General features: G+C 37.8%; 1 protein-coding gene across 1 annotated transcript in view; it reads left to right on the forward strand.

Moving 5' to 3' along the window:
* The first annotated feature begins 938 nt into the window (after nt 1-938).
* LOC121385266 overlaps nt 939-24748 on the forward strand; it is a 31581-nt gene continuing 7771 nt past the window's right edge. Inside the window, exons 1-2 of the mRNA XM_041515872.1 lie at nt 939-1092; nt 22656-22849. The gene's annotated coding sequence lies outside the window, so the exon portion shown is untranslated. The remainder of the gene's footprint in view (nt 1093-22655; nt 22850-24748) is intronic.

The raw sequence follows: 24748 nt of genomic DNA on the forward strand, positions 1-24748 counted from the left end.
ACGGCCTTGATATATATTCTGTTATATGTTTCAAGCATATTGATCACTGTACTAAAACAGTTGCCTGGGCTGTCCTAGAGTTAGTCAGTGGCGGCTCCAGAAAATCCATTATGGGGGGGGGGGCAGTGAGATGAGGTCGAATGCCAAGGGAATTTTTGGGGGAGGTTTGGAGGGGGATTGTAAAAAAAAAAATTGAAAATTAATATACAATGTATAATAAAATTATAACTATTGCAAAATTTAGGGGGGACGGGTGGGCCCCCCTAGATCCGCCTCTGTTAGTAGTTTTATCGAAAATGAAGTCAGTGTAGACCTATATATGTATACTAGGGCCTAGTGACTCTCGACTAAGCCATTAAAACTAAATCGGAGCGAGACCATTCGCGTATATCCAATCACCTCCCCCCCCTCCCCCCCCCCCTCTCTCTCTCTCTCTCTCTCTCTCTCTCTCTCTCTCTCTCTCTCTCTCTCTCTGCAATAAGCTTTACTACCAATAATATTTTGTCTGTGGTCCTCGGTGCATCCATTCAGCTGATTGTTGTTGTTTTTTCTCGTTCCAACCACTGCACCACAACTGGACAACGGCTGTGGTTTGTACTTTCCTATCTGTGGGAAAGTGCACATATGAAAGATCCCATGCTGCATTAGGAAAAGTGAAGAAGCGGGTTTCCTCTGATGACTACGAGTCTGAATTAGAAAGAGCTCTAACCACTTATGCCACTGATAGTCCTAGCGCCTAGCTTATAGTCACCCATTGCAAGACTGCCCTTCCCACCGAATAAACCAGACGTGTTTTCACAACCTCAATCAACATTGCTGACGTAAGCCAGCCAAGCAAGGTGAAGGACGCAGTCCCAAATCGTTGACCGAGATATGCTGACACCCCTTACCACAACAATAGAATGATCCTCATTGGTATTGAGGAAGCCTTCATGCATATCCGAATGGCGAGATGGTTTGTTATGAGAATGTGTGTCACAGTGAAAAATGTGCCTTCGCTCGACGTTTAACGGACATGTAAGCCAAACAGAAGTGTCTAAGATGGTGCTGACAAATCGACGAGCGTAGATTTCACGTTGGTGAAGGGTACAGGTAAGAAATGGCGATGTTTTTTTTACCGAGACGATCTAAGCCAAACGGTGATAAAATGGGTTGCTAAAACACGAGGGCTTGTCCGGTACAGGAGTATTGACATTTGGAAGTAGCACGCGAGGTCATTGGTATACACGACCGACATTTGTGAACCCCTTTCTCTCCCCAGTCAAAAAAGTCGCGATGGAACTAAAATAAAGCGTTAATCGAGGACGAAACAAATTACCCTATGTCTGTCAGGGTGTTACGATCTCTGACGTCATCACAGACGTGTAATATTTACCGTATATACCAGAATGTTAGTTCTTTGAGTAAAGATCATTGTATATTATGTATTCCAGATTTTAGATCTTCACGTACTATATTCAGTAAATATTGTTTATTTATTATCACTGTTGCTTAGTTATTTGCTTATTACAGCAATATGTAATAGAAATAACAGCAATAGCAAACGTTTTATAATATATTTTAATTATTATTATTATGGTATTTTTGGGGGGGCACATCACTTGTGATAAATAATGACAGACCACTTTCCTTATGTGAAATGGATGCCATGTTTAGACAATAATTCAGGGGTACATAATAAAAACAAAACAAACTATAAGTGCCACGACTAAGTGGTTATGAATTTGAAATGTTTTGAAACTGGACACTGCATTTAATATTTTTTTGCAAATTTTAAACATCATTTTACTATCATCTTTCAAAAAATTATTAAAATATATCCATTAATTCCCAAGATTTTAGTGTACATAATTTTGAAAACAGAAAGGAATGTCTGTTTAATGAGTACTATTTAATTAGACTACATAAGTAAATCAAACCTATAGGAACAACATTCAGACTGCACCAAAGCTGAGACGATAAAGGGTGTGCCTAAAATATGTATGCCACCCAAAAGGCAAGCCCAAAGTACGTAAAACAATGCTAACCTCAAACCATTTCACCTCACAATCAATAGGACCGGCCTCGGTGGCATTGTGGTTAGGCCATTGGTCTACAGGCTGGTAGGTACTGGTTTCGGATCCCAGTCAAGGCATGGGATTTTTAATCCAGATATCGACTCCAAACCCTGAGTGAGTGTTCCACAAGGCTAAATGGGTAGGTGTAAACCACTTGCACCGACCAGTGATCCATAACTGGTTCAACGAAGGCCATGGTTTGTGCTATCCTGCCTGTGAGAAGCGCAAATAAAAGATCCCTTGCTGCTAATCAGAAAAGAGTAGCTCATGTAGTGGCGACAGCGGGTTTCATCTCAAAATCTGTGTGGTCCTTAACCATGTGTCTGACACCATATAACCATAAATAAAACATTTCTTTCTTTCAAAATCAATAGAATGTTAAGCTATAGTTAGATTAAAACAACTTGAAATGCATTTCTGAATATGTAAAACTCGTTATTAGTTATTATGAACATTAGTACACTAAAAACACACCTTGGTGTACTCTGAACAGAAAAAAAAATCGGTTCTGCCCAAATTAGTGTGATATAAAGCTTGGTGGGGTGGGGGAGGAGCAAAGGTCCCCCAGTTTCTACGACCCTGCTATTTGATATCGGACAAATGGTTATTGACATTTCGTCCCAAATGGTTAAATAATATAAAATGAACATTCGTTCATTCATGGGGCAGGATGTAGCCCAATGGTAAAGCGTTCGCTTGATGCGCGGTCGGTCTAGAATTGATCCCTGTCGGACTCGGTGGACCCATTGGGCTATTTCTCCCTCCAGCCAGTGCTCCACAACTGGTATATCAAGGCCTTGGTAAGTACTATCCTGTCTGTGGAATGGTGCATATAAAAGATCCCGTGCTGTTATCCAAAAAGAGTAGCCCATGAAGTGATGACAGCAGGTTTCATCTCTCAAAATCTGTGTGGTCCTTAACCGTATGTCTGATGCCATATAACTGTAAATAAAATGTGTTGAGAGTGTTGTTAAATAAAACATTTCCTTCATTCATTTATTTGTACTCGTTTTCAAAGCTTCTGTGCAATTAAGGTTCAAGCACGCTGTCCTGGGTACAAACCTCATCTATCTGGATATGTCTGTAAAGGACATTGTTTAGTGGTTAGTGAGTGAGAAGTCTTACATAACAAACTCACTCTGGGTAGGAGCTTGTACTAGAATGCCAGCAATGGGGAGGTGGGTAGAGGGGGGGGGGGGGGGGGGTGTTATTAAATGTGAGGTGACATTGACTTTCTAGACCGATTGTCATTGGGTGTAGTCTTGATAAAACAGACTTTCTGATCCAATTTGTAACCATTCGGAACATCTTATTTCAATGTCATATACATACATATATGTTGGTATCTTTGCTATAGATCTAGATGTGGTTCTTAAAATCAATATTGCTTTCAGGGGTGTCGGAAGCAGTATGGGCAGGAAAGATTTTTTTCTCTTCCTGTGGCACTCCCATAGTATAGATCTCATCATATACATCGTACCAAATTTTAATTGCTTCTTATGTTCCTGTTTATTGAAGCATATTGCATATCATGCTTACTTAAAAAAATTGATAATTAAACGTTTTCAATTTTTTAAAACAAAAATGGAATAGGTGATTTCATAAACTGTCGTACAGGACAATCGGAGGCATTTTCGTTTTGTAGCAAAAGAAGGATATAAAATGTTAAAACATATATGGTCCAGTTAGACGGAGATACCATTGTTAATTAATAGTAACTAAACTAATCAGTCATCTAAATATAATCAAATAGGATACAATATTTCACCTCCAAACCACTGAAATGTTAAAGGGACATAACCTAGTTTTTTAAACACTAAGGCATATTTTTACCTATTATATAGCCATTTTTGATAACTGAAATCATACTTTACTTAGATTTTATGGTTTAGATTACCATTTCCATACATTCGAAGTGTTTTTGGTCATCCTGGTGTTTTTAATATCACAAAATCCATTTCTCATATTTTTATAAACGCACGTGCATCTGAGAAGTAACAGTTATGGTGTCGAGTTTGAGTCTATTTTTAGAGGGCATTTCACCATTTCAAAGTCACAGACTCATGTTTCCCTCACTTGTAACTTTATCCAAATGTGTTACAGGTTTGTAGATTAACTAAACTTAGTGTTAATTTTCACGGGTTGAAACTAGGTCTGTCCCTTTAAGTTTTAATCAGATTAAAACAATTTGAAATGCATTTCTGAATATTGACAACTTTAAAGCAGCTGTTAATGACAATGTACTGAACTACGGTCGACGACGGTAACTTTTTGCACTCTTGTTTTGGCTTCGTACACAATAAATATAGCATATTTTACTGTAATTTCATTTGAAATCCATATTTCGTAAAAGGTACAATTTTTTAATTGCAGGATTTTCAGGTGCATTAGTAATGTTCAAACAAAAAAATTTCAACAGCAATTTTGCATTGAAATTTTTCCAGCATTCTAAAAACGGAAACATTATGTACCCATTGTATGGTTATTGTAAAGAGATGCAAAGTTACGTCATTGGAATACTGACTTTAAAATTCAAAATTAGCTATATTATTGCAATGCTTCGTCACATTAAAATAAAAATTGGTCTATTAACCTTGACCCCTGTCAAATTTCTATAACATGCAGACAACACTGTTTACAGGTCAGTATTTTAAAAAAAATATTCATATTTCTGGACAAAATATTAATTTGAAGTTTTAAAAGATGAAAGAAATAAAAAGGTACCTTTTGTCAAATATATCATATCATTTCCATTGGATATGTTTTATTTATTGTGTATGAAGCCAAAACAAAGGTCCGAAAAGTGACTATTGTCCATCTTAAAGGGACAATCGTGAGTTTGTTGCACTGTAAGATATGTCCGACAAATAAAATATTTCTACGATTAACCTTACATATTAAATATATTTTCTTGTTTACAATATCAGTGACTGTATATTCAATGTGTTTCTGGTTGTTTTAATATAATTTATAAGAAGCCCAAACAATATTTTAGGAAATAAAATAAAATGTAACCTAGTACAAATATTAAAACAACGAGAAACACGTTTAATATACAGTCACTAATATTTTATGCAAAAAAATACATTTGATATGTAATTACAATCGTTAAAAAGTCTGTTAGTCGATAACATCTTAAAAATTGCAGCAAACTCAGGAATGTCCCTTTAAAACGACCTTCCTGCACTCAGAAAAAAACAGGTAAGACTGTGTATATATATATATATATATATATATATATATATATATATATATATATATATATATATATATATACACACAATGTAATACATTGCTGGTTGATTAGCTTTTATATTTTGCTGTTTGGGTATTTTAATTTATGGAATTGTCCAAATATGAATATTTCGTGTTTGTGCTACTTAAATCCAGGGTTGTTTTAAGGATCCGCTCAGCTGGGTCTGTTGCACTAATAAAAGCAGGATCCCCTTCCCAGGATATATATTTTGCAACATCTCGGGGAAGAGGGAAAAAATCACCTGAGATGACCTGGGGCCCATAGCACGTATTACGTGTGCTACTAGGATAAACCGGCTCTGTCTAAATCAAGTTTGAGCCACTGGAAATGAACATTTAGTGGCAATTATTGTTCGACAAATGTTTGAGAAAGACACTAGCCTTCACAGAGGCTTTGGCTAGTGCCCTGTCAGAGTTTCTGCCAGAGGGTAAGACGGGTATGGCGCCATACCCAAATATTTTTGCAGATTTAATTTAAGTTTTGCAGACAAAATTAATAACTCTTATCATTACTGTATGATTTTCTTAACCCTAACCCTAACCCATTTTCTTTCTGGGTGAGACCCCCCCCCATACCTCCCCCCCCCCCCCATACCTCCTATTAACTGCGGTTGCATTCAGCACATACAATTGTAAACAGTCAATTTCATAGCGCCATACCCACAGTTTTTTTTCTGGCAGAAACACTGCCTGTGTATTATAGTAATACAGTTGATAATTTCCACCAGCCCTCACAGAAGCTTTGGCTAGTGCCCTGTGTATTATAGTAATACAGTTGATAATTTCCACCAGCCCTCACAGAAGCTTTGGCTAGTGCCCTGTGTATTATAGTAATACAGTTGATAATTTCCACTAGCCGATAATTTCCACAAGCCCTCACAGAAGCTTTGGCTAGTGCCCTGTGTATTATAGTAATACAGTTGATAATTTCCACCAGCCGATAATTTCCACAAGCCCTCACAGAAGCTTTGACCAGTGCCCTGTGTAATATAGTAATACAGTTGATAATTTCCACTAGCCCAAACCAAATATTTACCAGCCAGGACCGAGAGCTAGTGGATTTGTTGAACTCTGTTAGCGGCCGAGATATATGTTTTTGGACCACTAACAAGTTATGAGCCCAGCCTAGTACTAGTAGTACACGTACCAGCTTTAAATCCCATGGCTTAATCACTTTACCATCGAGACAAGTTAAAAATAACCTTTCCTTTATTTCAAGTTATTTCCGTGCTTATAATCCAATTAAGGTTCAAGCATGCTTTCCTGGGCACACACACCTCAGCTGTCTGCCTAGGATAGAGGGTCAGGGGTAATTGGTTAGTGAGAGAGAAGAGAGAGTAGTGGTCTTACACCTACCAATTGAGTCATTAAAACTCGCTCTGGATGGGAGCCGGTACTGGGCTGCGAACCCAGTACCTACCAGCCTTTATTCCAGGGGGTGAGACGTAGCTCAGTGGTAAAGAGTGCGCTTCATGTGCGGTCGGTTTGGGATCGATCCCCATCAGTGTGCCCATTGGGCTATTTCTCGCTCCAGCCAGTGCACCACGACGGGTTCATCAAAGGTTGTGGTGTGTGCTATCCTGTCTGTGACATGGTGCATATAAATGATCCCTTGCTGCTGATTTAAAAGAGTAGCCCATGAAGTGGCGACAGCAGCTTTCCTCTCTCAATATCTGTGTGGTCCGTAACCATATGTCCGACGCCATATAACCTTAAATAAAATGTGTTGAGTGCGTCGTTAAATAAACAATTTCTTCATTTCCTTTCTTTAATCTAATGGCTTAACCACTTCACAACCCAGACAAGTTAAAGGCATATTGTCACAGATTTAAAGGCATATTATCACAGACCACTGACTTATTTAATGATCTAACAAAGTATTACCTGAACAAAAATAATTTGATTTGTCCCTAAACGTACTTTATTCAACCATCTTCATAACCACCATACTCCATTTATTAATGACATTTTGTAAAAATAATTGAATTATGGCAATGGTCCATAATTCAAAAACTAAAGTTGCCGAGAGAGATGACATGAATTTCACTCCCTCATGGTTCAGTTAAGGTGATGCGACAGCTAGATTTGGTTTCCAACAATTAATGTAAATTTTATTTATTATCCATTTTTAGAGAAATAAGGTCCTTAAATCCGTGACAGTATGCCTTTAAGAATAACCCTGAGAGTGTGGCTTTAAATATAATGTACTACTGTTGAAAACAAGACGTACCAAGCAATAGATAAAATGGTTGTTTATTACCTTAATTGTTATCTTTACTCACCTGACCTGGCAGGTGATGAATAGTTAAGAAGGGTGCACTTGGTGGATTAGCATCCCCAGTTGCTATCTGAGGGAGAGACTGGTAAAAATGATTTAATCTCCTCAGCCAATCATGCGTTAATACACGTAGGTACGCACACGGTCGACAACGGTCATTTATCACACACAGGTTTTGGCTTCATACGCAATGAATGTAACATATGCAATACATATAACATATCCACTATTAATTTTTTGATAAGATATATTTGACGAATGGTACTTTTTATTTCTTTCACATTTTAAAGCTTGATATTTTGTCTATAAGTTACAAAAAATAAAAACATACAGACATGTTAACAGTGCTGTCTGCTTAATATACATAGTGTACATGTATGTAGAACGGCGCACTATTTTAACAGGGGTCTTCGGAAAGTAGACCGGTTTTAGCATTGTAATAATATAGCTAATTTTGAATTTGAATGGTGTCGTATTCCAAAGATGTCACTAAAAACATCTAGCTTGAATCAGCTTTTTAGGGCAGTTTTTAACTGATTAAGAATAAATTCATTCATTCATTGACAATTTTTCAACACTGGTTTGGGCTAGGCGGGCCGTTTGTAGTCCAACTGGTAGACAGTTTACATGGCTAAGGTGGGTGTGGGCAGTAAAACACAAGGCGTGTGTTGGCCAGCCAGATTAGTAACACCCCCGGTGATTTCTGGTTGGACTATACCAATTAAAATCCCATAGGCGACCATGTTAACGTTTGTGTTTAAAAACACTATATGCAATATATCAACCAAACTATGACCCATAAATATCGGTACTACAAACCCTACCTCAAAGTATTAACTGCAGAAAATGGTACCTTTCATGGCTCATTTTCGGTGTAACCAGATGTTTTTACAACACCCCTAGTTTCGCACAAAATTTTAGTACTTCTTTTTACATGTACCCCATACATGTTCCAAGCACAAGGCTACTTGACACAGTGGTGCTACATCAAATAAAATTGCATACATTTTTAGCCCAGATGAAACTAATTTTTTTTACAACCAACACATTCACATTTATAACCAATCACATGACTTGTGATGTTCACTTCTCTGTCAAAAGTTTGGTGCACCTTGAACTTTGACCCAGCCGGAAATTAATTGGTTTAGTGCTACCTATACAGATAACATACATTTTTCAAAAGGTGGCTAATCATGTATTTTTATGATAACCAGGATCTGGTGTCTTCTAACTTAAACTGACAACCTCACTGAAACTGTTGTTTCTACAGTGCAACCTAATATAATGTACACCTCACAAAGCACATGTATTTTGTACAGTTTTGTGCAAATGCAATATGTCATATTTGAAAAAAAATAAAAATAAAAAAATAAAAAAATACTCCTGAAGATATTTACTGTCGGATGTGTGTGTGTGCTCAGCTATATATGTAGACAACATGGATATTCAGAGTACCTCAACTCCTTAAACCTATTCCATTGAAACACAGACATGTACTTGACTGACCCCTAGATTATGAAGACCTTAATAGGCACATCAAAGAAATATCAGTGTTAAAAAAATACAATGTCTGAGGAAGGAAAAATCAACATGACTGCACCTGTATGAAGTAATGACTTAATGTCCTGCACATCACTGTTGGAGGGAAATCCTGTATGCTGAGTGTGGGTATCTTCAATTTACCATGTGCGGGAATTTCAAATCCATCAGCTATGCGGATTTTCAAAATGGGCCATCAAAACTATTGGCAGCCACCAATATTCCTGACTATATTGTATGTATACCCTACTGTAGTTGGAGGTTTTAAATATTTGTGATATCTGGAATTATCATGCAGCTTTTACATATTTATTTTGGATTCATTACTAAAAAAAACCCTGGTTTTAAATGACATAATTACTAATCCCGATCAATACAATATGTATATTGGATGTATTCTTACAATCTGTAATCCAGCATATTATTTAGCTATTAACATTGGATAATACAGCTTTAACAATGAAATAAATTATCAACTTACACCAAGGTAGATAACAAAATCTGGAAAAAATTGTTCTAAATCTAGTATACACTTAAAATGCACTTCATGGGATTTTTTTATTTTTAAAGATTTGATCTGGAGACCTAAAGATATGTTTAACAAGCTTATTGTTATGTATAAATGAGAATAGAAGGCACAATAGTGACCAAAAATGTAATTATGGCTTTGGTAAAGTTTTTCTTCAAATTAAAAATTTTGTTTGCATAAAACTACAAATTTGTCTGAAATATGACTTAACATCCTATAAGTATGTCAAAAGGACAATAAAAATCAAGGTCTTTAAAAAGTTAAGCTTTCAGAAGTACATACATGAAACATTAAAAGGACATTCCTGAGTTTGCTGCATTGTAAGATATTTCTGACTAATAAAATATTTCTACGATTAAACTTACATATTGAATATATTTTCTTGTTTAGAATAGCAGTGTCTGTATATTCAATGTCTTTCTGGTCGTTTTAATATTTGTAAGAAGCCCAAACTGGATTTTGTCTTCAAATAATTTCGTAGTATGATTTTTTTATATTTTAGGAAATAAAATGAAATTTACGCTAGTACAAATGTTAGAACGATCAGAAACATGTTTAATAGACAGCCACTAATATTTAATACAGAAAAATATATTTGATATGTAATTACAATCGTTAAAATGTCTCTGTTAGTCGATAACATCTTTTCAGCAAACTCGGGAATGTCCCTTTAACTATGTTTATTGAAATTAAAGACATTAAGCGATAAAGCATTCGCTCGAAGTGCGGTCGGTCTGGGATCGATACCCGTCAGTGGGCCCATTAGCCTATGTTTTGTTCCAGCTAGTGCACCACAACTGGCATATCAAAGGTCGTGGTATGTACTATCTTGTCTGTGGGATGGTGCATATAAAAGATCCCTTGCTGCTAATCGAAAATAATAGCCCATGAAGCGGGTTTCCCCTCTCATTATCTGTGTGGTCCTTAACCATATGTCTGACGCCATATAACCGTAAATAAAATGTGTTGAGTGCGTCGTTAAATAAAACATTTGCTTCCTTCCTAAAGCGACCATCTCCAGGTTTGGTTATAATGTTGTACAATACAATATGCCACATGTGCATGATAAATTAATGGTTGATTTTGTTTGTTGTTTTTCTAATGATTAAACAGCCTAGTGTAAAACGTACATATGCCACATCCACAACTACCCCTGTCTTATAAAGTTAACATTTGTTTAGCACTAGCACATTGATTTATTAAAATTCAGCTATTGGATGTGAAACATTTTTTTTTTCTGACAAAGGAAATCTGCTACATTTTTCCATTAGTAGCATTTTCCACTGACAGCACATACCATTATTTTTGAGTCAAAGTCACTGTTAGAATAATAAATAAAAAAAACCTAATCAGAGAACGGGTCCACCGAGGGGGTTCGATCCTTGGATCAAAGCATCTCTGGTGGCTGTTCTAACGAGTGAGCTAGATCCCCCACAGTGCTGTCATCTCATCTATAGGTATCGGCCTCGGTGGCGTAGTGGTTAGGCCATCGGTCTACAGGCTGGTAGGTACTGGGTTCGGATCCCAGTCGAGGCATGGGATTTTTAATCCAGATACCGACTCCTAACCCTGGGTGAGTGCTCCGCAAGGCTCAGTGGGTAGGTGTAAACCACTTGCACCGACCAGTGATCCATAACTGGTTCAACAAAGGCCATGGTTTGTGCTATCCTGCCTGTGGGAAGCGCAAATAAAAGATCCCTTGCTGCTAATCGGAAAGAGTAGCCCATGTAGTGGCGACAGCGGGTTTCCTCTCAAAATCTGTGTGGTCCTTAACCATGTGTCTGACGCCATATAACCGTAAATAAAATGTGTTGAGTGTGTCGTTAAATAAAACATTTCTTTCTTTCTCATCTATAGGCAATCTTTCTTCTGCTATTTGCATGTTGTATACATACTATTGTCCTCTTAAATTACTTAGAGCCTAATGTGTTGTGTTATGGTTTTTTTGCTAATATTACATTTAATTCCTATTCAGTATGTTGTTCTTGACATACTCATGGAAACAAACCCAAACCCAAATTTCGTATATATAATCTTTAATAAAAAAGACACAAAGTTTAATTATTTCTTACTATATAATAATTTGTTAAATTTCAAGATTTTAATCTTGCAGAAACTCTTTGCTCTAGTGGTATCATTAAACAGATACTAACTTTAACTCTCATGTACTTTGACAAATTTAAAAGAGGGGTTCTCTTACTAGAATATTTTTTTTTTTTTTTTTTAAATCATAAAAATTAATTTTGCAATTTTAGGGGATGTAATTTTACCCCCTCTATCCTCTGGCAGAAACCCTTCTGCTAGGTGTATTCCACCAAATCAAATCCCATAGACGACAATTGTAACATATGTGGCTAAAACTCCTACCTGCAGTGTATCAGTCAACAGAAACACCATGGATATAAATACTACCACCCCTCACCCTTAAAGTGAATCAGAAAAAAATTGGGGTCAAGCTGCTCATTTCAGAGTTAACTGGTAGCATCTATGACTACCCTAGTTCCACACAAAATTTGAATACTTTTTTTTACAGGTACCCCATACATGTTTTAAGCACAAGGCTACTTGACACAGTGGTACTAGATGAAATAAAATTGCATACATTTTTTGCCCAAATGAAACTTTTTCTCTTTTCTTTTTTACAACCAACACACTGACATTTATCACCAATCACAGGACTTGTGGTGTTAACTTCTCTAACACCTCATACTTTGACCCAGCCAGAAGTTATTTGGTTTAGTACTACCTGTTGGTTGTTGGTCCTGTGGGTTTGAATTGAACTGAAAACTTGTTTAACGTGCTGATATACCACAAAGGTTTCGAACACACCCATCCTGGGCTTATCCTCTGATATCGCCAGCGACTTAGTCCTGGACAGGAAGGAGGAGGGTGATTTTGAGGTGGGCGGAATTTGGAATATAAAATTTAGAAGTTAGATCAGAGACCTATAAATCCACTAGGAGTATGGGTTTGAGTGCTCGGTGAACTGAGGTTAACAGGTGCCTGCAGGTAAGTAGGCTCAAGGTCTTTTAGATGTTACAGTCCTCGATTGTAGATCTATCTTGATGAAACATCTGCGGCCAATACAGATTGCCTGCAGATGCCTGAGCCTAAAAAAAATACCATGTGTTTTTAAGGCCATGTTCCAAATGTTGTTTTAGGTAGAGTACGGTAGATCACCTTTGTTATTTTTCTATTTATTTTTATTTGTCTGTTTGTTTGTTTGTTTATTTAAAATAAAGAAAGAAATCATTTTATTTATTTATTTATTTATTTATGTGTGTCATAGCTCAGTGGTAAAGTGCTCACCAGATGCACAGTTGGTCTAGCATTGATCCCTGTCGGTGGGACCATTGTGATGTTTCTTATTCCAGCCAGTGCACCACGACTATTATATTAAAGGCTGTGGTATGTGCTGTCCTGTCTGTGGGATGGTGCACATAAAAGATACCTTATTACTAATGAAAAATTGTAGCAGGTTTTCTCTCTTAAGACTATGTTAAACTGACCAAATGTTTGACATCCTAAAGAACATTTAAAATAGGGGCGGGGAAGGGGGTGGGGAAACCCATGCAATTGTTCATGACAGTCAGCAGTGCCATGGAGTTTTTAATTTTCCACAGCACTTCTTTGTCTTGGATTATATGAAGTTTTTTTTTCAACTGCATGTTTTTTTTTTGCTCTGGACATTTTCTTAATTGCAGGTTGTTTTTTGGGGGTGGGGGCACGAGCACAGGACCCAGTAATCACCACCACCCCCCCCCCCCCCCCCCCCCCATCCCCTGTGTATTTGCAAATGATTTACATCATCTTATTTTTTTTTTTTTTTTTTTTTTTTTTTTTTAACCTGGCATAAAATTGTGGTTGACCCAGATACATTTCAGGTGAAGCAAGTGTTAGAGGTGTGGGGTGTTAATTTTATTGTCTTCACAGTTTGAGAGAGAGTTAACATGATTGTCACGCAGCAGTTGATCACATGTTTAATATGTGCTGGGATGAACAAACTCAAGGTGAAAGAAAGAAAGTAAGAAATGTTTAATGTGTGCTGGGATGATCGCACTCACGGTGAAAGAAAGAAAGTAAGAAATGTTTAATGTGTGCTGGGATGATCGCACTCACAGTGAAAGAAAGAAAGTAAGAAATGTTTAATGTGTGCTGGGATGATCGCACTCACGGTGAAAGAAAGAAAGTAAGAAATGTTTAATAAGTAAGAAATGTTTAATATGTGCTGGGATGATCGCACTCGAGGTGAAAGAAAGAAAGTAAGAAATGTTTAATATGTGCTGGGATGATCGCACTCACGGTGAAAGAAAGAAAGTAAGAAATGTTTAATGTGTGCTGGGATGATCGCACTCGAGGTGAAAGAAAGAAAGTAAGAAATGTTTAATATGTGCTGGGATGATCGCACTCGAGGTGAAAGAAAGAAAGTAAGAAATGTTTAATATGTGCTGGGATGATCGCACTTGAGGTGAAAGAAAGAAAGTAAGAAATGTTTAATATGTGCTGGGATGATCGCACTCGAGGTGAAAGAAAGAAAGTAAGAAATGTTTAATATGTGCTGGGATGATCGCACTCGAGGTGAAAGAAAGAAAGTAAGAAATGTTTAATGTGTGCTGGGATGATCGCACTCACGGTGAAAGAAAGAAAGTAAGAAATGTTTAATATGTGCTGGGATGATCGCACTCACGGTGAAAGAAAGAAAGTAAGAAATGTTTAATGTGTGCTGGGATGATCGCACTCACGGTGAAAGAAAGAAAGTAAGAAATGTTTAATATGTGCTGGGATGATCGCACTCGAGGTGAAAGTAAGAAATGTTTAATGTGTGCTGGGATGATCGCACTCACGGTGAAAGAAAGAAAGTAAGAAATGTTTAATGTGTGCTGGGATGATCGCACTCGAGGTGAAAGAAAGAAAGTAAGAAATGTTTAATGTGTGCTGGGATGATCGCACTCACGGTGAAAGAAAGAAAGTAAGAAATGTTTAATGTGTGCTGGGATGATCGCACTCAAGGTGAAAGAAAGAAAGTAAGAAATGTTTAGTATGTGCTGGGATGATCGCACTCACAGTGAAAGAAAGAAAGTAAGAAATGTTTAATGTGTGCTGGGATGATCGCACTCGAGGTGAAAGAAAGAAAGTAAGAAATGTTTAATGTGTGCTGGGATGATCGCACTCACGGTGAAAGAAAGAAAGTAAGAAATGTTTAATGTGTGCTGGGATGATCGCACTCACGGTGAAAGAAAGAAAGTAAGAAATGTTTAATATGTGCTGGGATGATCGCACTCAAGGTGAAAGAAAGAAAGTAAGAAATGTTTTATTTAATGACGCACGGAACACATTTTATTGTATAGTTATATGGCGTCAGACATATGGTTACGGACCACACAGATATTGAGAAAGGAAACCTGCTGTCGCCACTTCATAGGCTACTCTTTTCAATTAGCATCAAGGGATCTTTTATATGTACCATCTCACAGACAGGTTAATACATACCACGGCCTTTGATATACCAGTCGTTGTGCACTTGCTGAAACGAGAAATAGTCCAGTGGGTCCACCGACGGCGATCGATCCCACACCAACCGCGCATCGAGCGAATGCTGTACCACTGGGCTACATCCCGCCCCTTATGGAATTGAATGCAATCACAGTCAGCAGGGGGTATTGGGGTGGGGAAGGCCTCCCCAGAAAGAAAATGGGTTAGGGTTAGGGTTAAGAAAATGACACGGTCATTAATTTTGTCAAAAGGTTTTTATTAAAAAAATTAAATCTGCCAAATATTTGGGTATGGCGCCATACCCATTTTACCCTCTTGCAGAAACCCTGATTAATTTCAACCAAGTCTATATTAAAAGGTATTTCTTTGAGCACTGCCGAAACAAATATTTTCAAATGAACTACAGGACCTGCTGTGAAAAAAAACTGAGGGAAGGGATTAATTGTTCTCCTAACTTACAGTACATGTTGATTATGGGGAGCCCTTTAATATATTACCATATTAATAGCACCGGGGGAGTAATGGGGAGCATGAGTGTTGGCTCCCGTTGAACAGCACGAGACCTGTAACTATAGGGGGCGAGACATAACCCAGTGGTAAAGCGCTCGCTTGATGTGCAGTCGATCTGGGATCGATCCCCGTCAGTGGGCCTGCATGTTGGGCTATTTCTCATTCAAGCCAGTACACCATGACTAGTACATCAAAGGCCGTGGTATGTGTTATCCTGTCTGTGGGAAAGTGCATATATAAGATTCCTTGCTACATTAGGAAAAAATGTAGTGGGTTTCCTCTGATAACTACGTGTCAGAATTACCAAATGTTTGACATCCAATAGCCGATGATTAATTAATCAATGTGCTCTAGTGGTGTCATTAAACAAAACAAACTTTACTTTACTTTATAGGCTAAAAATGTCTACTACTGAAAACCAAATCAACACACACCTCAACTACTCATTTTAATTTTTTTTTTTTTAATGGTAACAACCAACAGCAGCCGTAGTCTCATTATGATCTAACAGTAAAGTAAAGTTTCTTTTATTTAACGAAACCACTAGAGCATCTTATCATTGGCTATTGAACGTCAAACATATGGTCGTTCTGACAGTTTTTTAGAGGAAACCCGCTGTCTTCACATAGGCTACTATTTTATGACAGGCAGCAAGGGATCTTTTATTTGCGCTTCCCACAGGCAGGATAGCACAAACCATGGCCTTTATTGAACCAGTTATGGATCACTGGTCGGTGCAAGTGGTTTACACCTACCCACTGAGCCTTGCGGAGCACTCACTCAGGGTTTGCAGTCGGTATCTGGATTAAAAATCCCATGCCTCGACTGGGATCCGAACCCAGTACATACCAGCCTGTAGACCGATGGCCTAACCACACATGTTTCAAGTAGGAACTCCCCTACAGCGCCATGTGTAAGAGGGAAGGAAATATTTTATGTAACGATGCACTCCACACATTTTATTTAGGGTTATATGGCATCAGACATTGTTAAGGACCACACAGATATTGAGAAAGGAAATCTGCTGTTGCCACTTCATGGGCTACTCTTTTCGATTAGTAGCAAGGGATCTTTTATATGCACTATCCCACATACAGGATAGTACATAGCACGGCCTTTGTTACGCCACTTGTGGAGCACTGGCTGGAACGAGAAACAGCCCAATGGGTCCACCGACGGGGATCGATCCCAGACCGACCGCGCATCAAGCGAACGCTGTACCACTGGGCTGCGTCCCGCCCCTCATGTGTAAGAGGGGGGACACGTCTCCACACCCACCCTCTCTGCCACCCCAATGTCAAATTCCTTCCAACGCCCCTGGCTTGCTGTGACTATATAGGCTAAACAATTCTACCACTGAAAACCAAAACACTCTTTTCTCCCCCCCCCCCCCCCTCCCCCCCCACCTCTCAATTATGATGTTTTTTTAATGGTAGCATTCTAACAACAAAACAGCAGCTGAGTGAGGTGCGGAGTTCTGAATATATCATTTTGTTTTCTCGTGCATGTCTCTACGGCTTTCTTTGAAACTTAAGAAAACTCTTGTTTGCGCGTTCACTCTGGCCTGACGAGAGTTATTAATATTTATGTTCCCTCCCTTCATAGAGCTGCACCATTAGCACCCCAAGTGTGCTTTGTGTCGTTCTGCAGCACTGCAAACGGCCGCATGTTGAATGACATTCAATTGAATAATGACGTTGTTCTGTTGTAACGTACTCGAGCCTAACAAAACCCGCCAAGTGGAACAGGGTCATTGAATAGCATGGCAGAGAGTTCATTTCCCCATTGTACACTTGTGTGTTCCGATAATAGTGCGGATAAGGAATGGGATGAGTTGTTGGTTCGGTTGCCACTGCTGTTTTCTGTCCATTGTTTGTTGTGTTGTTATTAGTACGTCTTTGTTTTCTTTATCAAATGGAGCGGTTGGACTTAAATGACTTCTATGGGGGTCTTTTAATTTTCATAGCCACCGACCCAAGTCCCTTGCCATTGTGGTTGTTATTAATATATTTTACATCATTGTTTTCTTTATCAAATGAAGCGGTTGGACTTAAATGATTTCTATGGGTTTTTTTTAATTTTATAGCCACTGACCGAAGACACTTGCCATTGTTGCTTGCTATGTTGTTGTTATCAGTCAGGGCTTCTACAATTGTGTTTTAAATCCACTAGCCACGGGATCAATGATTTTTTTAAATTTACTAGCCATGATTAAAAATTAACTAGCCCTACTTTACATTAAGTTAATATAATTTTACTAAATTATAGTTATAATCAGATATGTCACCTAAAGAAGGAGACAGAGATTAAAAACACTAACCTTGGGGTGGTGGGCAGGCAGGATATTCATATTTACAAAATAAACTTAACTGCAACATTCTGATTTCTTCATTTTTTTCACTAGCTGTCGGGCATGGCAATAGTAGTTATTTACTAGCCCAACATTGAATATCACTAGCCATGGGAGTGGGGCTACCATAATCTAGAAGCCCTGTCAGGCATGGCAATAGTAGTTATTTACTAGCCCAACATTGAATATCACTAGCCATGGGAGTGGGGCTACCATAATCTAGAAGCCCTGTATTAGTATATTAGTACATCATTGTTTTCTTTATCAAAGGAAGCAGTTGGACCTCTATGGGGTCTTTCAATTTGTTTAGCCACTTACCCAAGTCCCTTGCCGTTATTGCTTGCTATGTTGTTGTTAATATAGAGAATAATACATGAGTGACCGTTAGATACCATTTATCTCACAACGAGTTGTTTTAAAATGTATCTAACGAGCGAAAGCGAGTTTGATACGTTTTTAAACAACGAGTTGTGAGATAAATGGTATCTAACGGACACGAATGTATTATTCTATTTCTTACTTATCCGCAAATACCAGGTTTTAGCATCTTTATGGACTAAAAGTTATTTACAGCCGTTGCATTTGTAGCGAACTTACACGTCACAGACACATGATTGTCAGGTTAACTATACGTCACAATGTAATCTATTTCCACTGTGTTGCTTTTCACTGGCTGCTTGGCACTGGTGACCTTGTCATCACCTAGGAGCAGCCAGTCGTATGCCATGAAATTGTTAATACACATACGTGTGTTAACAACCCATGTGTTATCAAAAATAATGCATGGTGTTCTCACCAACAGGTGTGTAAGAAAGTATATTAATACATCATTCTTTTCTTTATCAAACCTGGGCAGGACGTAGCCTAGTGGTACAGCGCTCGCTTGATGCGCGGTCGGTGTGGGATCGATCCCCATCGGTGGGCTCATTGGGCTATTTCTCATTCCAGCCAGTGCACCATGACTGGTATATCAAAGGCCGTGGTATGTGCTACCCTGTTTGGGATGGTGCATATAAAAGATCCCTTGCTACTTATTGAAAAGAGTAGCCCATGAAGTGGCGACATCGGGTTTCCTCTCTCAATATCTGTGTGGTCCTTAACCATGTGTCCGACGCCATATAACTGTAAATAAAATGTGTTGAGTGCGTCGTTAAATAAAACATTTCCTTCCTTCCTTATCAAATGGAGCGGTTGGACTTAAATGACTTCTTTGGGGTATTTTAATTTTTATAGCCACTGACCCAAGTTCCTTGCCATTGTTTGCTGTTGTTATTAGTCAAAGAACATTTTGTTTTCAAAACCTTAATTAACAATATTTCTAGTCAGTTGAAAATTGATTAACAACTGCTGTTTAATGTTTTATAAGTGTGTCGCGATCTTTAATTTAAAACTTGCGTGGCAAAATGCGACACGATACTGAACAAAATATTATCTGTTAGTATATTAGTACATTTTTGTTTCCTTTTTTCCCTCTCGTTCCAACCAGTGCACCATAACTGGTCAAAGGCCGTGGTATGTGCTTTTCTGTATGTGGGAAAGTGCATATAAAAGATCCCTTGTGGCATTAGGAAAAATGTAATGGGTTTCCTCTGATGGCTGCGAGTCAGAATTACCGAATGTTTGACATCCAACAGCCGATGATTAATTAATCAATGTGCTCTAGTGGTGTCGTTAAACAAAACAAACTTTAACTTTTTTATTCAAGATGTGCCGAAGTGTCGTTGTTCAAACAAAACATTCCTTTCATTCTATTTTCACTTCTTAATAGCTTTTTTCGTGAAAGGCCGTGGTATGTGCTTTCCTGTCTGTGGGAAAGTGAATATGAAAGATCCCTTCCTGCATTAGGAAAAATGTTGTGAGTTTCCTCTATTGACTACGAGTCAGAATTACCGAATGTTTGACATCCAATAGCCAATGATTAATTAATCAATGTGCTCTAGTGGTGTCGTTAAACCAAGGGTGGGAATTCTCCTTGGATCAGCGGTTTTCCTCTCATGGAACATTGTGTTTCCTTGCATTTTAATCATCCTTTCCTCCAAAATGTGTTGGATGGCACAGATTTTAACCTAGGATTTCAAGAATTGCCCCTCTAGATTTCCTCTTTTTTACAGTTCACCAATTCCCATACCTGTAAACAAAAAAGAAACTTTTTCTTGAACAGCATCTAGCAGTTACCTTTGCAAGCGTTTCTCTTTTGAATCTATTTTTGATTTTATCACCGTAATTGTATTCAATTTCAGCCAAGCATAGCCATGTTGCCATTTACGGTGGTTACCTGTTGTATTAAATTGTCATAGGTTTTAATATGTTCTTTCAATTTGTTAATCAGACTATGAAGACGGAATATTGCATCACAGCCAACATAAAGTGGTTGACGCCTTTCGTAACTGAACAATTTTACCGGCAGTTTTCAGGTTACACACCGCCATTAATTACTCCATGCAGGTCAATGCAATTTCTGTCAGAATATATGCTGTGAAAAATACAACACTATCACAGGGATGCAGAAATGGAAAATATTTCACTAGCCCGCTGGACCAGAACCAGCTAAAATTTACTAGCCCGCCAGACTTTTTACTAGTCCGTCAGCCTATAGAATATATTACCGGTATTGTTCAACAATAATATAATATACTCTGTCTTCACTTCAAATGTTTTTGGTTTTTTTCTTTCTTTCTTTAATGACAAAAAATTAAGGACACTTGGTAAGTGATCAACATCATGTAGCAAACAAAAACAAGACCCAAACCTTGACTGACAAATCAATAAAAAAAGAGTAATACTCTGGTAAATACTAAGTTTTTCACATTTCTCTTATATAGATGTACAAAATTCGAGAGACCTCACAAAAGTGTTTAACAGAACAATCTATTCAGAACACACCGTGGATTCAATGCAAAAACAAAATATGTATATAACAAATTAAATTAGTCGGTCAAAAAAGACAGATCGCCTTGATTGACAAATCAATAAATTTTTAAATACTCTGGTAAATATTAAGTTTTTCACATTTCTCTTATATAGATTTACAAAATTCGAGAGACATCACAAAAGTGTTTAACAGAACAATCTATTCAGAACACACCGCGGATTCAATGCAAAAACAAAATATGTATATAACAAATTAAATTAGTCAGTCAAAAAAGACGGATCGCCTGTCGGACTGGTAGTTGCATTTTTTAACTCGTCATTCAGAATTGTTAATCGCATTTGCCGAGCGGGCAGGCGAGTACATTTTGCAGCCCTGTATCAAGAGGGTCATGTGACTACTAATTTTAGTGAGACCTCTCAACTGACAAGTTCCGTGTAAAAATAAATCAACATAAGTCGACCAGAATTGTTTTCAGGTAGCAGCCCTCATGCCTGAGCAGCACCTCGTGTTGCTGTTATACAATTTACACTATACCACTTGAACAGTAACTGTTGTTATCAGTCGGTACTACATATAACAAGCAACTTAAACCTTTAGACTACTAGATTAATTTTTGACAAAAACCACATTCATATTTGAATCGGTAAGTATTATTTTTGTGGGTTTTTCAAATTTTTATGATATTTTAGATCAGTTAATGTTGATTAAAATTAGGTAAAAAAAATAAAAAAGAAGAAGAAAAAAAAGTCGCGTTTACTTACAGGCATTTGTGGCCAGCTGTCCACTATATATGTCCATTATTTCCAATAACAGTGCTTTTCTGACCAGAATTGTTTTTTAAAAAACGAACTACGATTCATATCCTAATATTTGGTGATTTTTGTTGTTGGCAAAATGATAAAATTTATTATCAAATTTGCTGTTACAGTCAACGGTTATATGGCGTCAAACATATGGTTAAGGACCACACAGATTTTGAGAGGAAACCCACTGTCGCCACTACATGGACTACTCTTTCCGATTAGTAGCAAGGGATCTTTTATTTGCGCTTCCCACAGGCAGCATAGAACAAACCATGGCCTTTGTTGAACCAGTTATGGATCACTGGTCGGTGCAAGTGGTTTACACCTACCCATTGAGCCTTGCGGAGCACTCAGGGTTTGGAGTCGGTATCTGGATTAAAAATCCCATGCCTCGACTGGGATCCGAACCCATTACCTACCAGCTTGTAGACCAATGACCTAACCACGACGCCACGAGGCTGGTCCTATATATAGAGATTGTTATATGAGCTTGTGTGTCGTACTGATTTTACGAAAAGAGTGGCAGGATTATTTTATTGCTTCAGCGAGAGCGAGGGTAATACATGAATCCTGACACAAGTTTCGTAAAATCAGTTCAACTCACATACGAGTAATAATTTATTTATTATCCATATTATAATTGTGATATATTTTTTTATGAAGAACAGAAGTTTGTTTTCGTTAACGACATCACTAGAACACATTGATTTATTAATCATTGGCTATTGGATGTCAAACATATGGTCATTTCGACAGTCATAGAGATGAAACCTGCTACATTTTTCCATTAGTAGCAAGGGATCTTTTATATGCACCATCCCACAGACAGGATAGCACATACCATGTGTGTGCTTCATGTGATTTTTATTAACTCAGTTGTGATGAAATATATGTATTGACCTACTGTGTTTCAGCGTGATATTCATGGTGGTGTTAATGGCAATCACTGCAGTGGTCTATTTTTTGCAGGCTGCTGGTAACGTGGTGTTGTCGGCACTCCTTCAAACCGTTCCTACCTTTCATTTGCTCATTCGAAGTCCTTGGACATCGTACTTGCTTCGATATGCTGGCTTTGACAACATCGGTCACAGACTTATCAAACAAGTGGACATTGTCGTCGACTCAAGCACAATCTGTCCAGCCGTAATCTTTGAGACAAGAAGGTAAGTTCCATTTCATAGTTATCAGATTTTAATTTTGTGGTGGAGGACTGGACGGCAAATGAGTTGCCTTTGGTTTAATAACAGACTTGTCAAACACGTAGCAGTTGTCATCATCTCAAGTAGAATCTCTCCAGCCGTAATCTTGAAGACAAGAAAGTAATTTACGTTCTAGTTCATAGGCATCAAGTTTTAATTGGGGGTGGGGTATGTACACCAAATGTTGTCTTTGGTTTAATAACAGATTTATCAAACAAGTAGCAGTGGTCATCCCAAAAAGAATCTGTCCAGCCATAATCATAGTCGAGAAGATAAGGTCCTTTGAATTTTAATTTGGGGAGGGGTGCTAAGCAAGTGTTGCCTATGCAGGGCTCACCCTGTCCCTTGCCAAATTAGCGAAATGCTAATTTTAATACAAATTGGCTGCGACTATTTAGGGCCGCATTTTTACGAAGGATATTTTGCTTAAATGCAGGTGTTTTCACAGAGAGGAAACCCACTACATTTTTCCATTAGTAGCAAGGGATTTTTTTATATGCACCGTCCCACAGACAGGATAGCACATACATATCAGCCTTTGATATACCAGTCGTGGTGCACTGGCTAGAGCGAGAAATAACCCAATGGGCCCACTGACGGGGATCGATCCCAAACCGACCACACATCAAGTGAGCACTTTACCACTGGGCTATGCCCGCCCATTAAACATTGTAAGTCATAACCAGGCTTTATAAATTCGTCCCTTAGTCGTCAGCTGATGAAATATTTCTTAAATTAACCATAGTTTAACAATGTTCAAGGAAATGCTCTTCATATCTGAAAAATGGTGAAACCAAAATTTTTAAATTACAAGAAGTGAGAATCCCACCTTTGGTTTAATTACAGAAATTAGGGAATCAAGGTTGCCCAGCAGAAGTTGTCTGCCTGTGTGAATGTAAATTTTTGGCCTTTTTTTAAATATCAGTGTGGTTCTTAGCTGATGCCATATAACCGTACATAAAATGTGTTGAGTGCGTTATTAAATAAACCATTTCCTTCCTTCCTTCCACACAGATATTGAGATAGGAAACCTACTGTCGCCACTTCATGGGCTACTGTTTTCAATTAGCAGCAAGGGATCTTTTATATGCACCATATATGCACATACCACAGCCGTTGATATACCAGTCGTGGTGCACTGGCTGAAATGGAATGAGAAATAGCCCAATGGGCCCACCGATGGGCATCAAGTGAGCGCTTTACCACTGGGCTACGTCCCACCCCAAATAATATGATTGAGTGTAAGTGGTACACAGTGTGTGGAATATTTCACCTGCAGTAGTTACAAGGTTAAAATATGGACAATGCATTTCATGGTATTAGAAATAGCAGGATATAACCAGAAACACTTTGGATGTATGGGAATGGATAATTATCTAAAGAACAAAATCTAGCTTAATGTTTGATTCCAATGATCAAAAAATGGCTCTGATAGTGAAAAATAAGCCATAGTGTTTAGAAACTAGGGTCCGTCTCTTTTAAAAAACAACCTCAGTGTATTGGCTTTATGAATAATATGGTCATACGACCCTGAATTAAAAAACCCATATGTCTGGTTCATTTACATAGATTAATGGAAATTCTTCAGTCCTTGATCAAAGATCATTTCTCTTTTTATGATGGGTCCCACACGTTTTAGTTGAAAGTGGAATCTTGGCTTATGTCCATTTAATTAAATGTCAGTTATTTTAGGTAGATTGTTATTTTAATTAAATGTCTAGTTATTTTAGGTAGATTGTTATTTTAATTAAATGTCCAGTTATTTTAGGTAGATTGTTATTTTAATTAAATGTCTAGTTATTTTAGGTAGATTGTTATTTTAATTAAATGTCCAGTTATTTTAGGTAGATTGTTATTTTAATT

The sequence above is a fragment of the Gigantopelta aegis genome, chromosome 11 (genome assembly GCF_016097555.1).
Source record: "Gigantopelta aegis isolate Gae_Host chromosome 11, Gae_host_genome, whole genome shotgun sequence".
Taxonomy (NCBI): Eukaryota; Metazoa; Mollusca; class Gastropoda; order Neomphalida; family Peltospiridae; genus Gigantopelta; species Gigantopelta aegis.